Below are 14,709 nucleotides of genomic sequence, written 5' to 3' on the forward strand. Positions count from 1 at the left end.
ATAGGAAAAGTAGGAAATGAAAGGGAGTGTTTCGAGTGTAAAGTGTCTTGAAAAAGGCAAATCGATGATGGTGCCTCTTAGTGTTGTTGACTTATTAACGTCTGATTCACAATCGAAATTGAAGATATCTTTCATGAATTTGATAAATGTTTCGTCATTTTTCACGTTTGTGTAAATGTTACTTGACCTATTCCATTGCAATTCCATTTACCTCCTCCTCTATATCCATACAAAATATCTATCAGACAAATAAAATTAAAATTTTCTTTTGAAAATTGCAACCATTACATTAGTATTTTCTTATGACGTTGTCACGTTAAACTATCGTCAGTAAACCGACTTTACAGACAACCTCTTTTTTATCAAACATTGTAAGATACAATTAGCATTTACAAGTACAATCGCACCTATAAAAAACACCATTGGTAAATTTATTTCATCATTTGATTAAACTAATATAGGAAATCGGTAAATGGTTTAAGAGTTGTTATCAATTCATAAAATGCTGGAAAAGACCAAAATTTTGGTCGAAAAAAATGAAAGCGCAAATATGCCCAAATTGTGCTTTGACTTCGGGCAAATCAACTAAGTATCGATCCTCAAAAGTATTAGACGCTTTACTAATATATATATATATAATATAAATGTATATATATAGCTCATATGATCATCTGGGTCTTGCTCTATGAGATCAAAACTACTGAGGAGCATTTTGCCTTAGCACATATGGCGGATTCGACTAATTACTGGACGTACGTCCATATACGCAATGGAAGGCAGTGTCCTTCCAATCACATGTCATATGAAGCGGACAGGTTAATATAGTCGAGGTACTCGTATAGGGAAGTAATCGTCATAATTAACAGGAGTACTTTGGTAGATTTAAGAATTTTAAATTACAAATACATATCTCTTAACCAAAAATAAAAAAACTGTTTACATATTTAAACAGAATCATCAACCAATATTCCACTAACATCCTTTCGCAATATGTGGGAAAAATCTCTAATGCCGTATTAGTCACCAATATCTTTAGCTCAAAGCTTAACACCAGAGTCCTTTCAATATAAAATATCAAATAAAGCGGGGGACGAGAAAGTAGTAAAGTAAAAAAAAAATTAAATTTGAAACATTAAGGGGTTCCTAAAAGACACCAATGTTAAGCAAATAAGAGTGGGAATTTCAAGATTTTTACTCAAATAATGATGACAGAAATATTAGGTTCATAAGTTCGGTATCAAAGTGGGTATTGAACGTTGGGAAAAAGTCTTCTAGACATCTTAAAAGGCTAGAAATATACGACTGGTGTGCGTCAATTGTTATTTCTGTTCACCTACGCACCAAAATTCATCAAAAGCCGTAGCACCAAGTGATAATAATGCTTATTAGCTAAAATTTTCTGATTTCTATATTCTATTCTAATCTATTTTACTCAGTTTATTTATATAAATTTAGTCTATGAAAGTACAAGTTTCTTACAGATTATAGGCATACAAAAAGTTTATTAGTAAAAGCACTATAAATTAATAAAAAAACTTAGGAAAGAGAGAGTTGAAAAATAAGAGTTCAAAATTTTAGCAAGTTCATATTTCGCTGAAGAAAAATCAATTGACCTATAACCCGAAGTCTTATATAATTCACTATCTGCTATTTAAACCTCATTTTTTAACTTATTTAGCAACCTTACTTCTAGTTGAAACTAAATTCTTTATTTAGAACTGTTTGCTTTAGTTGAATTGTTTTAGTTGTTCCATATGTGCACATCCGTTAACTGGCGCATTTAAAGCATAACCCTAAAAGCATGCTATTTCTTGCTGCTGTTGCGGATGCTGTAGAGGACTGGTAGGCAACTGTGCGGTTTACTTCATATATAGCCACATGTGAAAAAGTGTGTGTATGCATTACACGCAAAACGGAACAGCTTTTCATTCACACAACTTTGCCTTTGCTTATTTTTTCCTTCCTTTTTGGTGAATCATTCTTTGAATTTTTATTCAACTTCGTGCATATTGGTTTTTTTTTGGTATTTGATGTGCGAGAAGATAGCAGTAGAACATATGCTAAATATATAAGTATACATAACTGCTATTTTAATAAAAGTGGCATACTTGCCAATATGAGGTTAAGTGAATGAGGGAAAACGAGAAACTAATTAGACCAAACTTATATGAAATTTACAGAGGAATAAGTTATTTTCTAAACTATTCAGGCTGGGTGTTTTCCTATATTATATTAAATAATATATTTAAATATGTGAAACTTAAAGTATATATCTCCATTTTTCCAATAAAATATTGAATTTGTGGGACAATATCAAGACACACACTACAAATGAGAGATGGAGCTCGGCCAAACACCCAAAAAGAGTGTACGCGCCAATTATATATACATATATGTGTATATAAACATAATGCAAATATCAGTCTCGAAACAGTCGCACAATATTGTTGCTAAAACATGTTCCAGGCTACAATGTTGCACAACTTTTAGATTGTGTGTTTATTCATTGTATCGATTATTGTTGGATACCTCAGGTGGCTGTCTTTCTGTAGCATATGCATGTATAAATATTTTCCTAAAACAATCGCACATAAACAGTTAGTGTGCATGTGAGTGTGTGTTAATTTTTGTCTAATTACCTTGTTGCTAATTTTGGCGCAAAATCTTTTTGTCCCTGAATTGCGTGCAATGTCGTAGGCGACCTTTCCTATTATTTCAAGGCAGCCGAGCGACAATTGTAGTGTCTTTTTTTGCTTTTTAAGATATAGTTCTGTATTTGTCTGCATGATTTTATTCGTGAGTGTGTTTTTCCCTTTTATAAAACCTTGAATATTTAAGTGCAAGTGCACTCAATTACGATGTGACAGTAAATGCTAAGGCAATTTGTAGCTGGAATGTTTGAAGTGGATGAAATACAAAAAACCAGCATTGACTCTTAGAATATATAGAATATATACAGCTTTCTTAAAATTTCACACAAATATTTAAACTGATACAACTAAACCTGCTCATATTTACCAGTTCAGTTAAAAAAAATTCTATCATCAAAAGTTATGATAAAAAAGAGGTTGTCTATAAAGTCGGTTTACTGACGATAGTTTAACGTGACAACGTCATAAGAAAATACTGATGGAATGGTTGCATTATTCAAAAGAAAATTTTAATTTTATTTGTTTAATAGATATTTTGTATGGATTAGAGAAGAAGGAAAATGGAATCGAAATGGAATTGATCAAGTTACATTTACACAAACGTGAAAAATGACGACACATTTATCAAATTCATCAAAGATATGTTCAATTTCGATTGTGCATCAGACGTTAATAAGTCAACAACACTAAGAGGCACCATCATCGACTTGCCTTTTTCAAGACACAGTACACTCGCAACACTCCCTTTCATTTCCTACTTTTCCTATAATATCATATCGTAGAGAATAGATTCGTACATTTGATATATCCATATGGTTTGTATGCATCTTTACATATAGACTTGTTCTTTTTGTTTGAAAATTGCGCAAAATTGTATATATGCATGTTTATATGTATTGGCATAGGACATATGTATATTAGTCTATAAAAATTGCACCAAAGTGTATGTATATATGCATGTTTATATACATATATTAGTATACAACATATCTTATAAGGTATGTGGTAAATATTACCATACATTTTGTCCTTCACATATTATAATAAATTAATAATACAAACATTAAAACAACAGGTATTATTACCAACTAGTCGCCACTAATCATAAATTCGGTATATATATACCATCATTTATATTTATATATCATTATTAATATTTTTATATTTGTATATACAAATAACCCATTATATAAATATTATTGTTATATTTATTTGCACATAAACATAATAATAACATATATAAACATCATTATTATATTTATTTTTATATAAACTAAACAACATAATATATTTATATATATGTATATAAATACATCATTGTTATGTATATAAACATAATAACGCACACAAACCAAAATATAACAAAACACAACACAACATAACATAACATAACATAAAATAAAATTAACATTAAAATAAATTTGATTTACTTGAAATTCCCTTAACCCTCAACTGCTCACATACATTTACATATTAGCCAAGATATAACAGTAAAGCTACATTATAAGCAGCCATAACATCATCGAGGAGCCAATAGAAGCGAAATGAAATTATTAATAGATAACTATTCATAATTACCAAAGCACTTAAAGCTATTATAATCTTCAAACAGAGAAACAGATCAAATTTAATTTTCTCCTGTTGTATTTTTTATCGCCTTTAATGCCAATATGCGAATCAATGCTGCGAATATTTATATATGACACTTGCATTTTACTGACAGATTATGTTATATTAAATAAATGCCGCCCATAAACATAAGTATATGTGTACATATGTACATATTCCTTCGAAAAATATGAGTACTTACAAAGTGAATGACTGACATGCCAAACACTTCATAGATGTGTGCGTGTGTGTGTGCTGTTGACATTGAGCCAATCAAGCAAAATATCAAATACATAAATCATTGTTGTTGTCATAAATACATGTACATGTACACACTCGCGGCAAAACAATTTCATACGGCCATATGCCGCCCTGTTGATTTGAAATTGTTTGCTTTGATTGAGTATATGGGCCACTTACCCACCTCCGTACATATTTGTGCATGAAGTGTACATTCCATGGACCAAAACAAATACATACTCGTTACCGCAAAACAAATACCAGTAGACTCACCTACACTCTCAATAGCAGAAAAAGACGATAAGATAGATAAGTACAAAAAAAAGAACTTGGCACTATAAGCAATGGGAACTTTTAGCAACAAATCTCTCAGAAAGCGCTTAAAATGGTTAAAAGGTATACAAAAATCAATCATAAATTTTTTTTTGAGCAATTTTTTTACTAAACAAAAATGATTTTGAGTGATGAATCTTTATTTTGACCTTTACTCCATCTATTGCTTGTCTATTTGTATACAGCAGAATAGAAAAGTTTACAAGACAGCCCAATGAATTTCGAACGCAAGGCAACTGAACGGTAGTCATGCACAAACTCATTCAGCTACGTTCTTCTTCTTCTTAATTGGCGCGATAACCACTTACGCGGTTTTGGCCGAGCTTAACAAAGCGCGCCAGTCGTTTCTTTCTCGTGTTAACCGCCGCCATTTGGACACACCAAGTGAAGCCAAGTCCTTCTCCACCTGATCTTTCCAACGCAGAGGAGGCCTTCCTCTTCCTTTGCTACCACCAGCTGGTACCGCATCGAATACTTTCAAAGCCGTAGCGTTTGTATCCATTCGGACGACATGACCCAACCAACGAAGCCGCTGGATCTTTATTCGCTGCACTATGTCTATGTCGTCGTAAAGCTCATACAAGCTCATCGTTCCATCGCCTGCGATATTCGCCGTTGCCAACGTGCAAAGGTCCAAAAATCTTACGCAGAATCTTTCTCTCGAACACTCCAAGCGTCGCTTCATCGAATGTTGTCATCGTCCAAGCTTCTGCGCCATACGTTAGGACGGGCATGATGAGAGTCTTGTAGAGTGTTAGTTTTGTTCGTCGAGAGAGGACTTTACTGCTCAGTTGCCTACTTAGTCCAAAGTAGCACTTGTTGGCAAGACAGATTCTACGTTGGATTTCAAGGGTGATATTGTTATCGGTGTTAGTGCTGGTTCCTAAATAAACGAAGTCTTTTACAACCTCGAAATTATAACTGTCTACAGTGACGTGGGTGCCGATACGCGAGTGCGCCGACTGTTTGTTTGAAGACAGGAGGTACTTCGTTTTGTCTTCGTTCACCACCAAACCCATTCGCTATGCCTCTTTATCCAGTTTGGAGAAGGCAGAACTAACAGCGCGATATCGATATCATAGGTATATGCCAACAATTGTACCCTCTTATAAAATATTGTGCCTGAGCGATTAAGTTCTGCGGCTCGTACGATGCTCTCCAACATCAGGTTAAAGAAGTCACACGACAGCGAGTCACCCTGTCTGAAACCTCAAGTGGTATCAAACGGCTCGGAGAGGTCCTTCCCAATTCTGACGGCGTTGCTGGTGTTGAGCAACGTCATCTTACATAGCCGTATTAGTTTTGTGGGGATACCAAACTCAGACATCGCGGCAAACAAGTAACTCCTTTCCATACTGTCGAATGCAGCTTTGAAGTCGACGAAGAGATGGTGTGTGTCGATTCTCCTTCCATGGGTCTTTTCCAAGATTAGGTGTATTGTAAATATTTGGCCGATGGTAGACTTTCCAGGTCGAAAGCCACACTGATAAGGTCCAATCAGTTGGTTGACGGTGGGCTTCAGCCTTTCACACAATACGCTTGCTAGAACCTTATAGGCGATATTTAGAAGATTAATCCCACGGTAATTGGCACAAATTGCAGGATCACCCTTCTTATGGATTGGGCAGAGCACACTTAAATTCCAATCGGCAGGCATGCTTTCATCCGACCATATTTTGCATAGAAGCTGATGCATGCACCTTACCAGCTCCTCGCCGCCATGTTTGAATAGCTCAGCCGGCAGTCCGTCGGCGCCCACGGCTTTGTTATTCTTTAGCCGTGATATTGCTATTCTCACCTCGTCATAATCGGGTAGCGGAACGACAGTTCCGTCGTCAATGATTGGGGTATCGGGATCTTCACATTCTCTATGGCATGCGCAGCTGTCACTGTTTAACAGGTTCGAGAAGTGTTCCCTCCATAATTTAAGATTGCTCTGTACGTCAGTCACCATTTCGCCGTCTTTGTTCTTACAGGAAAACGCCCCGGTCTTAAAACCTTCTGTAAGCCGCCGAACTTTCTGTTAGAATTTTCGGGCGTTGTTCCTGTTGGCCAGCATCTCAAGCTCTTCGCACTCAGGTATTTCGGCCCCTCGTTTCTTCTTTCGGATAATACGTCTCTCTTCCTTTTTTAGCTCTCTGTAGCGATCCCACATGGCTCGCGTTGCGCCCGATCGCAGCGTTGGTCTATAGGCGGCATCCTTTCTTTCAGCGGCAGCATGACATTCCTCGTCGTACCAACTGTTTTTTCGGGCTCGCCGGTATCCGATTTCTTCTTCGGCGGCAGTACGTAGAGAACGAGAAATGTTGCTCCATTGCTCGTGCATGCCGGTTTGTTGGGCAGTGGTCTCTGAGAGCAGGAGTGAAAGTCGAGTGGCGAATCTTCTGGCTGTCTGTTGCGATTTCGATGTTGAACATTCTTTGCGTAAGTAGATGTACGTTTTTTGCTGCACAGAGGCGGGTGCGCAGTTTGGCTGCAACAAGGTAAAGATCCGAGTCGATGTTGGGTCCTCGGCTCGTACGTACATCTAATATACTAGAAGCGTGTCTTCCATCTATCACAACATGATCGATCTGGTTTCGCGTTTTTCGATCAGGAGACAGCCAGGTAGCTTGGTGTATCTTTTTATGTTGGAATCTGGTGCTGCAGACTACCATGTTTCGGGCCCCGGTGAAGTCGATCATCCTCTGTCCGTTGCCGGATGTTTCGTTGTGCAGACTGAATTTTCCGACTGTGGGACCAAAAATTCCCTCCTTGCCCACCCTGTCGTTGAAGTCGCCAAGCACGATTTTTATGTCGTGGCGGGGGCAGCGCTCAAGGAACGTTCCAGGCGCTCATAGAAGGAATCTTTGGTCGCATCGTCCTTCTCTTCCGGCGGGGAGTGGGCGCAAATTAGCGATATGTTAAAAAAACGGGCTTTGATGCGGATTGTTGCGAGACGCTCGTCCACCGGAGTGAACGATAGTACTTGGCGACGAAGTCTCTCTCCCACAACAAGTCCGACACCGAATTTTCGCTCCTTTACATGGCAGCTGTAATAGACGTCGCAAGGTCCTATGTTTTTCTTTCCCTGTCCCGTCCATCGCATCTCTTGGCTGGACAATCAACCAGCCGGGCAGAGGCACCTTCCCCATTAAGGGACTGAACATTCCAGGTGTATGCCTTCGAATCATATTCCTTATTTCCTTTGCAGGGGTCGTCATCAGTAAAGGCAGTTCTCATCCGAGGCTTTGCAGTTCTTTTCATTGGGAGGGATTTTTAAGTGGCGGGTCCCAAACCCAACGCACAACCAGCTATCCTGGAATGTTTCGCCTTCTCACGTTAGCTCCCTCCCGAATGGGTGTTCGGAAGCTACCCAGAGGATACGTGGGCTAATCCCGGACGTTGTAAGCTGCTTGAACCATATGTAGAAGAATCGTCCTGGCCACTCCCAAGTGAATGGCGATCAGTAACTTTCCCCACTTGCGTGCACTTCTACACATGGAACCAATCCTCCTACATACCCCAGGAAATATTCGATGTTTGTTATCTTAAAGCAAAAATATAATTTGCTACTTCCTTTAATGCCAATTTCTTGCTTTTTTCTCATACAAAGCGGCCAATGTAGAGTAAACCTCGTTTAGCAGTGCCTATTTGTACTTTTTACAAAAAATCGGCATCTGGTTTTTCTGTGATAAATTATGAAGACTTTTTTTATTTGAATATAAGCTCACCGGGCAATTGTAATTTAGCTTTCTGGCTTCTTCAATGAGCAAACGCTTCTTTAAACACTATACGTTTACACTAATGATAGGTCGCAACGGCGATTTGACGATTGAAATGAATATTGTGAGGCATCGAAGGTTTTCCGAGTGCTGCCGTGATTATGTTTTTTGCTTAAGCTTAAAATTAGCTGATAAAGACAATTTGTATTACTAACTTCAAATGCTCGATAAATTTTGTGTATATCTTCATAAATGTATCACAGCAAATAAATAACTGTATAAGCATACTAGCAAACCCGGCCCCCTTCGCTGGGCACACTAAAATAGAATAGATATGGTTTAGAACAGAAAATATATGGTTTTCATATTATTTATTTCTTTATTCTTTATTCAAGCGCTTTGGCATAAACAATATTGTTTGTTTTTCTATTTGTTTTTGAGTAAATATAAAATATAAATTGAAAATCAGGAAAAAAGAAGATTATTTTTAAATTTCAAATCAACGCATATGAATAAACAATCGTTGGAGCATTGGAGCTTTTTTAACCATTATCCATTTATATTTTTCAAAAAAAAAAAAAAGAAAAAAATTGTTTTTTCCACGAACACATAATTTCATTCGGATTTCACATTAAATTCTCAAATTTCGTAAGAAATTATTCACTGTTCCAAAATCCACTCCAAAAAAATTCACAAACAATTTTTACATGTTGCACTTACGTTTTTTCCTTATGGCATCCAAATCAGAAAGAAATATTGACACATTGTAACTCACACTGTCAATTTGACAGTTCAGTTCCGCCCCAAGCGTTAAAAAAGTAAGCGACATTATTGCTGGCTCAAAAGAACGCTGTACCCGTTGCCACTGCTCCGAATTACAACCAAACTTTACGAAACCCATTTTCAATACTTACTTAACAATATGCGTAAGTTTGGTTTAATTCGGTGCAAAGACACGGCGGGTCCACGTTTTGGCATATATTTCGAGACCCTAGTCATCAATAGGTATGAAAATTACCCCGTATTAAAGCACTTATCAACAGCTTTCATTTGATACCCATATTGTACATACACAACCAAAGGTTACCCGGGTCCACGTTTTGACCTATATCTCGAGACCCCAGTCACGGAGCGGCATGAAAAATACTCTGTAATAAAGCATCCACCAACAGCTTTCATTTGATACCCATATTGTACATACACAACCAAAGGTTACCCGGGTCCACGTTTTGACCTATATCTCGAGACCCTATCTACCAATAGGTATTCAAACTATACGGAAATCATCTTCAATACCTAATTAACAATGTGTGTAAGTTTGGTTTAATTCGGTTCAAAGACACGGCGGGTCCACGTTTTGGCATATATTTCGAGGCCCTAGTCATCAATAGGTATGAAAATTACCCCGTATTAAAGCACTTATCAAGAGCCTTCATTTGATATCCATATTGTACAAACACATTCTAGGGTCCACGTTTTGGTCTCTATCTCGAGACCCTAGTCACTGAGCGGATGGAAATACTCTGAACTAAAGCATTCACCAACAGCTTCCATTTGATACCCATATTGTACATACACATCCGAAGGTTACCCGGGTCCACGTTTTGACCTATATCTCGAGACCCTATCTACCAATAGGTATCCAAACTATACGGAAACCATCTTCAATACCTCCTTAACAATGTGTGAGTTTGGTTTAATTCGGTGCAAAGACACGGCGGGTCCACGTTTTGGCATATATTTCCAGACCCTAGTCATCAATAGGTATGAAAATTACCCCGTATTAAAGCACTTATCAACAGCTTTCATTTGATACCCATATTGTACATACACAACCAAAGGTTACCCGGGTCCACGTTTTGACCTATATCTTGAGACCCCAGTCACGGAGCGGCATGAAAAATACTCTGTACTAAAGCATTCACCAACAGCTTCAATTTGATACCCATATTGTACATACACGTCCGAAGGTTACCCGGGTCCACGTTTTGACCTATATCTCGAGCCCTATCCACCAATAGGTATCCAAACTATACGGAAACCATCTTCAATATCTTCTTAACAATGTGTGTAAGTTTGGTTTAATTCGGTGCAGACACGGCCGGTTAGCGAACACACACAAAAAATTGACTTTATTTTATATATAAGATTTTTTTCAGTTTGTGTACGAAAAATCCAAATATCTTACGGAACCCTATTTTTTTCCAAAATAAAATGTAATCCATGTTACTCGTGGATAATGTAGTTTGCGAATGGTGAAAGAATTTTTAAAATCGGTCCAGTAGTTTTTGAGCCTATTCGTTACAAACAAACAAACAAACAAACAAACAAAGTTTTCCTCTTTATAATATTAGTATAGAAGTATAGATATAGAGTTGCATTTGCATATCTTTAGTTCGCAGAGTTGCATTAATGAAAAGCTGCAAAAGATTTAAAGTAATTAAATATATTAAGTGTTTTATTGCGTACATAGATTATGCTGTCCTCAATTAGTTGCACTTTGCTGTATGCACGCAAGCCAACAAAAAATGCCTTCAAATCGCGTTAATGTTTGCTGAGCGTATAATTTCAATGCATAGGTATACAAACGCTAATGTTCGCAATGGGACGAAAAGCATTGCATAAGCAAAAGGCGCACGTGTTCCATCCGCTGTGCGAATCTCAGGAAATAAATAATTCATAGTGTTGAATACATTAAAAACAGTGTAGGGTTAGGATTCGAATGAACAGGTTGTAAAAAATGTTCTCATTTGAATGTATTTGAGATTGAAGCTGCACAAATGTGCTTTAGTATTTCACATAATATTTAAATTGTTATGGTTTTTCGACTTTATGAAACCCAAAAAGTTCGAAGAATGAAAAGGAAGGGGCTTGAATTTAAGTATGAAATTATTTTCACTTTTCTATATATACTTTCTCTTTTGAGCTTATGATTGCGCTTTCTTAGTTTACAGGTTTGTAAACCATCAAAGAGAATGCTTTTTCGGTTGATCAGTCAAGTGAACTATGCTGTACTGTGTTAGAAAATGACATAAGTTCAAGTACTTTCAACATTGTACAGCGAGTAGGATATAAAGCTTCCGTTCACTTATTGTATTGATCAGCAAAGTTAACCTAGCCTAACTTATATCAGATCAAAAAATGTTAGGCCAAGGCTTATTCATTACGAGTAGAATTTAAAGCCTATACCTGCTTACTGCTTGGTGCAATTAGTGTTGATCAGCCTAGTTAAGCTAACCTCAAGAATGATAGATTATCAGGTTTGGCCTGCCAGGTTTGCAAATTCAGCTGCCGCGCACCGAGTACTAGGCAGCTAAATTTTGCTCGCTCATTTCACACGTATTCTAACACTCGTCCAATCAGTCGTTGTTCAGACGGCAACGGAGCAACCCACACTGGGTGTGCTCATTTTTTTCGCAAATCACCAACATAATCTCAGTTTTTTCGTAAACAAACCTTTGATATGTCCCTGGTAACTTCACTCAGTCAGCTGATTCTTTAAAATTCGCTGAGAACCGGTTAACGGTCTGATCTTGGCCACACCTTCTGAATTCTTTTCACCAATTTCACGCATAACTACTCAATCAACATTTTCCAAAATTTTGTTATGCGGTAATAACAACAAAAATAACTATTTAATTTCGCCAAGAGATCATTGGTATTCTTCGGCATTTCCGTTTATTTCAGAGTTCCTCTCACGGCGGCTGATATTTTTCTTGTAAGCCTACGCCCTGGGTTTTGAGCTTGCCAAGAAGGGGACTGAATTGGCCTCAGAGTCATCGGTATCCCCTTGACAGTTGTTAAAGGGGAACTGCACAAATTATTTCTCAGGAAAGCGCAGAAAAGATGGAGCTCTTCATACGCTATTTCGAAAACCCTTTGGCCCCAATACGATATATGAGAGACTAAGAAAGTCCTTTGGACTCCTCACCATTAAATTTCCAAACTCGTAGCTGTGTTTACGGGTCACTGGATGATCGGCACACACGCGAAAAAGCTAGGGTTACCATTTAACCCCCATTGCAGAAGCTGTGGGGACCTTTCAGAGAAGGAGGCTGTAGAGCATTTTCTCTGTATATGTCCGGGTTTGGCAGCTAGACGACCAAGGTCACTGGGAGCTCCTTTCTTCGACAGCCTGGTGCAGTGCGCCAACCTACATCCAATCAATCTCCTCCATTATGTCAACAGCTCTGGCTGGCTGTAGATACCTGCCTGTTGGAGGTCTCATAATGGTATCAAAACGGCACTTTAGTGCTACCTGAGGAGGGCCAGGCCGGCACTTCAACCATTTCATCTACCTACCTACCTCCGCCCCTTGATCTGCTAAATTGATTTGAAGTTCTTTTTTAAACATTAGAAATCGTAAATATTAAATTCTTGTTTTTTAAAGGATTTAATTATTCTTGAAAATGCATCCGCCTTTAGTATAATTCGAGAAAAATTCATAACAACAGCATAAATGAAAGCAACAGAGTTTCTATGACAGCAAATTGCCATCTGCTTGGGACATATCCGAATGCTATTTGCAAAAAGAAAAAGGAAAAATTAGAAATTTGCCCAAACTCCTCACAGCAGGCGAACAAAAAGGATAAATGTTACAAACCAGCAACAAAATGCTGAAATTCAAAGTAGAAGAGGGCAAAAGTAATAGTACAACTTTTGAAATATGCAGCAAAATTTAATAAACAAGAAAAAATATAAATAAAAACGAAATTAATTATAAATAAGCAACAATAAATTTAACAACGACAACAAGTTTGTGACTATAAAACCAAATGAAGCGATTCGAAGCGTTGCGGAAAAAATGCAAAAAAATAAAAATAAAAGCCCACTGAAGACTAGCACACTTTCATATGTACGTACGTACGTATGTATGTATGTAAATATGTGCATTGAAAATCTATAATATATGCACAATGATTTCTTTTATATTTTGCTTTCATTTTCTTGATTGTATCCTACTACTCACTTTTGTTGAGTGTCAATTTGGCCAGCAACAAAATTTGCTGAGTGCTATAAAAGTGTTACTTCACTATCTTATTCACACATACCCTTACATACTTACCTACACCCATATATAAACACACACACATATTTCAACTTTCTTTAACGCTTGTTTTCATTTCTGCTGCTTCCCACTTTCAGACTGTCACGAATCTCATTTATATGATAGTTAAATGCCTCGAAGTGCTTTCGACTCTCAGGTTGCAAATAATACTTCTATACTTGCTTGACGCTCCAAATTTTATGAGCGCTAAGTTTGGGTGGCATTTTCAAGGAACGGGCCGAGAGGTGATATACCCAATCTGTATTAATATTTTCGTTAAGCTGCCTGCAAACTGCGATAGGTGGAAAACATTCGTGGTTTTCCCTTTGGCTACTCGCCAGGTACAAAAGAATGGTCATCATTGCATCGAATTGTTACCAGTAATGCAAAGTGGATTTTTTTTTTGGAATTTGTGTGAAAAAAATGATATATCAGTTCCAGCCGGCCGCATTGACAAGAAGATCAAATCATTTAAGAATAATTACCATGTTCTGTGATTTATACAAGTAAAGCATGTAGTTTGGTAAGAGCTTCTAAAACCAACTGTGGCTTTGTTAGTGCCAGAATCTCCCTCGAACTCTCCTTAAGCACCTGTGGAAGTGGAACTTTGCTACTCTGCAAGTCAATGTTCTCACCCAGCACTCGCTGAGTTGACTTGATGTACGTCTTGGTGTTTGTCCACAAATAGAGAGACCTACAGTTTTAAGCCGACTCCGAATGACAAATGGTTTTTATAAGGAGCTTTTTCGTGGCAGAAATTCACTCGGAGGTGTGCCATTACCTACCGAGGAGCGACCGTTGCAGAAAAAACGTTTTCTATTATCAGATGCTCATGTACTGAGATTCGAAACAGTGCATTGCCGAATGGTAGACAAAGACTAACCTATTCGACTACGACCAACGCGCTGACCTTTACTTTAAATAATAAAATATTTGCTACCATTCTGTGAGATTGAAAATATACATTCTTCATAAGAAAATCATCTGCCACATCTTTTTTGATTGCCTGATTCACATAATTTTTGCCAATAGAAATTCTATTTTTTCTACTTTCCATAAAATAAGAGTGGTTTTTATTTTAAACGCTGAAATGCTGAAAGCCAATTCCATAAACTCTTTCACTTGT

Source organism: Anastrepha ludens, chromosome 3 (assembly GCF_028408465.1).
Source record: "Anastrepha ludens isolate Willacy chromosome 3, idAnaLude1.1, whole genome shotgun sequence".
NCBI lineage: Eukaryota > Metazoa > Arthropoda > Insecta > Diptera > Tephritidae > Anastrepha > Anastrepha ludens.